General features: G+C 42.0%; 9 non-coding genes across 9 annotated transcripts; all 9 read left to right on the forward strand.

Annotated features, from left to right (window-relative positions):
• The first annotated feature begins 246 nt into the window (after positions 1-246).
• Positions 247-365, forward strand: LOC141311638 (5S ribosomal RNA). The gene has a single exon (XR_012349098.1). It is a non-coding gene; the product is annotated as a 5S ribosomal RNA (ribosomal RNA).
• Positions 366-449: 84 nt separating this feature from the next.
• Positions 450-568, forward strand: LOC141311639 (5S ribosomal RNA). The gene has a single exon (XR_012349099.1). It is a non-coding gene; the product is annotated as a 5S ribosomal RNA (ribosomal RNA).
• Positions 569-1,321: 753 nt separating this feature from the next.
• Positions 1,322-1,440, forward strand: LOC141311640 (5S ribosomal RNA). Its single transcript, XR_012349100.1, has one exon. It is a non-coding gene; the product is annotated as a 5S ribosomal RNA (ribosomal RNA).
• Positions 1,441-2,193: 753 nt separating this feature from the next.
• On the forward strand, positions 2,194-2,312 carry LOC141311641 (5S ribosomal RNA). Its single transcript, XR_012349101.1, has one exon. It is a non-coding gene; the product is annotated as a 5S ribosomal RNA (ribosomal RNA).
• An 84-nt stretch (positions 2,313-2,396) lies between these two features.
• On the forward strand, positions 2,397-2,515 carry LOC141311643 (5S ribosomal RNA). The gene has a single exon (XR_012349102.1). It is a non-coding gene; the product is annotated as a 5S ribosomal RNA (ribosomal RNA).
• A 753-nt stretch (positions 2,516-3,268) lies between these two features.
• Positions 3,269-3,387, forward strand: LOC141311645 (5S ribosomal RNA). The gene has a single exon (XR_012349104.1). It is a non-coding gene; the product is annotated as a 5S ribosomal RNA (ribosomal RNA).
• A 753-nt stretch (positions 3,388-4,140) lies between these two features.
• LOC141311646 (5S ribosomal RNA) lies at positions 4,141-4,259 on the forward strand. The gene has a single exon (XR_012349105.1). It is a non-coding gene; the product is annotated as a 5S ribosomal RNA (ribosomal RNA).
• An 84-nt stretch (positions 4,260-4,343) lies between these two features.
• LOC141311647 (5S ribosomal RNA) lies at positions 4,344-4,462 on the forward strand. The gene has a single exon (XR_012349106.1). It is a non-coding gene; the product is annotated as a 5S ribosomal RNA (ribosomal RNA).
• Positions 4,463-4,546: 84 nt separating this feature from the next.
• On the forward strand, positions 4,547-4,665 carry LOC141311648 (5S ribosomal RNA). The gene has a single exon (XR_012349108.1). It is a non-coding gene; the product is annotated as a 5S ribosomal RNA (ribosomal RNA).
• The last annotated feature ends 335 nt before the right edge of the window (positions 4,666-5,000 follow it).

Genomic DNA, 5,000 nt, shown 5'->3' on the forward strand with positions numbered 1-5,000 from the left:
CCAAATCTATTTAAACCAATCTTCTTTTATGTCTCATTCTTTTAACCACTAGTCATCTCTCACAGTTAAATCTGATCCCATTTTAGTCTTGTAACTCGGCTGATAAGGCCGATTGTTACACTTGGATGGGAGACCGCCTGGGAATACCAGGTGCTGTAAGCTTTTGCCTTTTCTTCACTATTTATATAATATGCTGGCTTTTACGGAGGCTGATCTTTAAATAGCCCACTTTTTGGAGCAGCCCTCGCTTACGGCCATACCGCGCTGAGAGCGCCCGATCTCGTCTGATCTCGGAAGCTAAGCAGCGTCGGGCCTGCTTAGTACTTGGATGGGAGACCGCCTGGGAATACCAGGTGCTGTAAGCTTTTGCCTTTTCTTCACTATTTATATAATATGCTGGCTTTTACGGAGGCTGATCTTTAAATAGCCCACTTTTTGGAGCAGCCCTCGCTTACGGCCATACCGCGCTGAGAGCGCCCGATCTCGTCTGATCTCGGAAGCTAAGCAGCGTCGGGCCTGCTTAGTACTTGGATGGGAGACCGCCTGGGAATACCAGGTGCTGTAAGCTTTTGCCTTTTCTTCACTATTTATATAATATGCTGGCTTTTAGAAAGACGTGTTTTACCGCTCTATTTATTACAATCATTTAAATGTATTATAGAGTTTTAAGTGTTTTACATGTTTTTTAGGCCATTTTATTACTCTTAACATTTTAAGTGAGTGTGTGTCTTTAAAAAATGGATGGTTGGCCTGCCATGTGACTAGACACATGACAGGAAGCAGGAAGTACAACTGTATAAGAGAGCAGCATGACAAACAAAGGACAGTCACCAAACTGTTGGATTGAGGAGTTGCTAATTTTAGAGCTCACCTTTCCATTCACCACCTGCAAACTTTGGATTACACTTTCTGTGGATTGTATATACACCGGTGGACACTCACATTGGACTTATCAACACACTGGGATTTTTGGACTGTTTTTAGGGTATGGACAAATGAACTGTATTCTTTTAACAGCGTTTACCTCGTTTTATCGTGTTGTTTTAAAGTCTTTTATGTGAACCTTGTAAATAAACCAAATCTATTTAAACCAATCTTCTTTTATGTCTCATTCTTTTAACCACTAGTCATCTCTCACAGTTAAATCTGACCCCATTTTAGTCTTGTAACTCGGCTGATAAGGCCGATTGTTACACTTGGATGGGAGACCGCCTGGCAATACCAGGTGCTGTAAGCTTTTGCCTTTTCTTCACTATTTATATAATATGCTGGCTTTTACGGAGGCTGATCTTTAAATAGCCCACTTTTTGGAGCAGCCCTCGCTTACGGCCATACCGCGCTGAGAGCGCCCGATCTCGTCTGATCTCGGAAGCTAAGCAGCGTCGGGCCTGCTTAGTACTTGGATGGGAGACCGCCTGGGAATACCAGGTGCTGTAAGCTTTTGCCTTTTCTTCACTATTTATATAATATGCTGGCTTTTAGAAAGACGTGTTTTACCGCTCTATTTATTACAATCATTTAAATGTATTATAGAGTTTTAAGTGTTTTACATGTTTTTTAGGCCATTTTATTACTCTTAACATTTTAAGTGAGTGTGTGTCTTTAAAAAATGGATGGTTGGCCTGCCATGTGACTAGACACATGACAGGAAGCAGGAAGTACAACTGTATAAGAGAGCAGCATGACAAACAAAGGACAGTCACCAAACTGTTGGATTGAGGAGTTGCTCATTTTAGAGCTCACCTTTCCATTCACCACCTGCAAACTTTGGATTACACTTTCTGTGGATTGTATATACACCGGTGGACACTCACATTGGACTTATCAACACACTGGGATTCTTGGACTGTTTTTAGGGTATGGACAAATGAACTGTATTCTTTTAACAGCGTTTACCTCGTTTTATCGTGTTGTTTTAAAGTCTTTTATGTGAACCTTGTAAATAAACCAAATCTATTTAAACCAATCTTCTTTTATGTCTCATTCTTTTAACCACTAGTCATCTCTCACAGTTAAATCTGATCCCATTTTAGTCTTGTAACTCGGCTGATAAGGCCGATTGTTACACTTGGATGGGAGACCGCCTGGGAATACCAGGTGCTGTAAGCTTTTGCCTTTTCTTCACTATTTATATAATATGCTGGCTTTTACGGAGGCTGATCTTTAAATAGCCCACTTTTTGGAGCAGCCCTCGCTTACGGCCATACCGCGCTGAGAGCGCCCGATCTCGTCTGATCTCGGAAGCTAAGCAGCGTCGGGCCTGCTTAGTACTTGGATGGGAGACCGCCTGGGAATACCAGGTGCTGTAAGCTTTTGCCTTTTCTTCACTATTTATATAATATGCTGGCTTTTACGGAGGCTGATCTTTAAATAGCCCACTTTTTGGAGCAGCCCTCGCTTACGGCCATACCGCGCTGAGAGCGCCCGATCTCGTCTGATCTCGGAAGCTAAGCAGCGTCGGGCCTGCTTAGTACTTGGATGGGAGACCGCCTGGGAATACCAGGTGCTGTAAGCTTTTGCCTTTTCTTCACTATTTATATAATATGCTGGCTTTTAGAAAGACGTGTTTTACCGCTCTATTTATTACAATCATTTAAATGTATTATAGAGTTTTAAGTGTTTTACATGTTTTTTAGGCCATTTTATTACTCTTAACATTTTAAGTGAGTGTGTGTCTTTAAAAAATGGATGGTTGGCCTGCCATGTGACTAGACACATGACAGGAAGCAGGAAGTACAACTGTATAAGAGAGCAGCATGACAAACAAAGGACAGTCACCAAACTGTTGGATTGAGGAGTTGCTAATTTTAGAGCTCACCTTTCCATTCACCACCTGCAAACTTTGGATTACACTTTCTGTGGATTGTATATACACCGGTGGACACTCACATTGGACTTATCAACACACTGGGATTTTTGGACTGTTTTTAGGGTATGGACAAATGAACTGTATTCTTTTAACAGCGTTTACCTCGTTTTATCGTGTTGTTTTAAAGTCTTTTATGTGAACCTTGTAAATAAACCAAATCTATTTAAACCAATCTTCTTTTATGTCTCATTCTTTTAACCACTAGTCATCTCTCACAGTTAAATCTGACCCCATTTTAGTCTTGTAACTCGGCTGATAAGGCCGATTGTTACACTTGGATGGGAGACCGCCTGGCAATACCAGGTGCTGTAAGCTTTTGCCTTTTCTTCACTATTTATATAATATGCTGGCTTTTACGGAGGCTGATCTTTAAATAGCCCACTTTTTGGAGCAGCCCTCGCTTACGGCCATACCGCGCTGAGAGCGCCCGATCTCGTCTGATCTCGGAAGCTAAGCAGCGTCGGGCCTGCTTAGTACTTGGATGGGAGACCGCCTGGGAATACCAGGTGCTGTAAGCTTTTGCCTTTTCTTCACTATTTATATAATATGCTGGCTTTTAGAAAGACGTGTTTTACCGCTCTATTTATTACAATCATTTAAATGTATTATAGAGTTTTAAGTGTTTTACATGTTTTTTAGGCCATTTTATTACTCTTAACATTTTAAGTGAGTGTGTGTCTTTAAAAAATGGATGGTTGGCCTGCCATGTGACTAGACACATGACAGGAAGCAGGAAGTACAACTGTATAAGAGAGCAGCATGACAAACAAAGGACAGTCACCAAACTGTTGGATTGAGGAGTTGCTCATTTTAGAGCTCACCTTTCCATTCACCACCTGCAAACTTTGGATTACACTTTCTGTGGATTGTATATACACCGGTGGACACTCACATTGGACTTATCAACACACTGGGATTCTTGGACTGTTTTTAGGGTATGGACAAATGAACTGTATTCTTTTAACAGCGTTTACCTCGTTTTATCGTGTTGTTTTAAAGTCTTTTATGTGAACCTTGTAAATAAACCAAATCTATTTAAACCAATCTTCTTTTATGTCTCATTCTTTTAACCACTAGTCATCTCTCACAGTTAAATCTGATCCCATTTTAGTCTTGTAACTCGGCTGATAAGGCCGATTGTTACACTTGGATGGGAGACCGCCTGGGAATACCAGGTGCTGTAAGCTTTTGCCTTTTCTTCACTATTTATATAATATGCTGGCTTTTACGGAGGCTGATCTTTAAATGGCCCACTTTTTGGAGCAGCCCTCGCTTACGGCCATACCGCGCTGAGAGCGCCCGATCTCGTCTGATCTCGGAAGCTAAGCAGCGTCGGGCCTGCTTAGTACTTGGATGGGAGACCGCCTGGGAATACCAGGTGCTGTAAGCTTTTGCCTTTTCTTCACTATTTATATAATATGCTGGCTTTTACGGAGGCTGATCTTTAAATAGCCCACTTTTTGGAGCAGCCCTCGCTTACGGCCATACCGCGCTGAGAGCGCCCGATCTCGTCTGATCTCGGAAGCTAAGCAGCGTCGGGCCTGCTTAGTACTTGGATGGGAGACCGCCTGGGAATACCAGGTGCTGTAAGCTTTTGCCTTTTCTTCACTATTTATATAATATGCTGGCTTTTACGGAGGCTGATCTTTAAATAGCCCACTTTTTGGAGCAGCCCTCGCTTACGGCCATACCGCGCTGAGAGCGCCCGATCTCGTCTGATCTCGGAAGCTAAGCAGCGTCGGGCCTGCTTAGTACTTGGATGGGAGACCGCCTGGGAATACCAGGTGCTGTAAGCTTTTGCCTTTTCTTCACTATTTATATAATATGCTGGCTTTTAGAAAGACGTGTTTTACCGCTCTATTTATTACAATCATTTAAATGTATTATAGAGTTTTAAGTGTTTTACATGTTTTTTAGGCCATTTTATTACTCTTAACATTTTAAGTGAGTGTGTGTCTTTAAAAAATGGATGGTTGGCCTGCCATGTGACTAGACACATGACAGGAAGCAGGAAGTACAACTGTATAAGAGAGCAGCATGACAAACAAAGGACAGTCACCAAACTGTTGGATTGAGGAGTTGCTAATTTTAGAGCTCACCTTTCCATTCACCACCTGCAAACTTTGGATTA

Source organism: Garra rufa, unplaced genomic scaffold (assembly GCF_049309525.1).
Source record: "Garra rufa unplaced genomic scaffold, GarRuf1.0 hap1_unplaced_003, whole genome shotgun sequence".
NCBI lineage: Eukaryota > Metazoa > Chordata > Actinopteri > Cypriniformes > Cyprinidae > Garra > Garra rufa.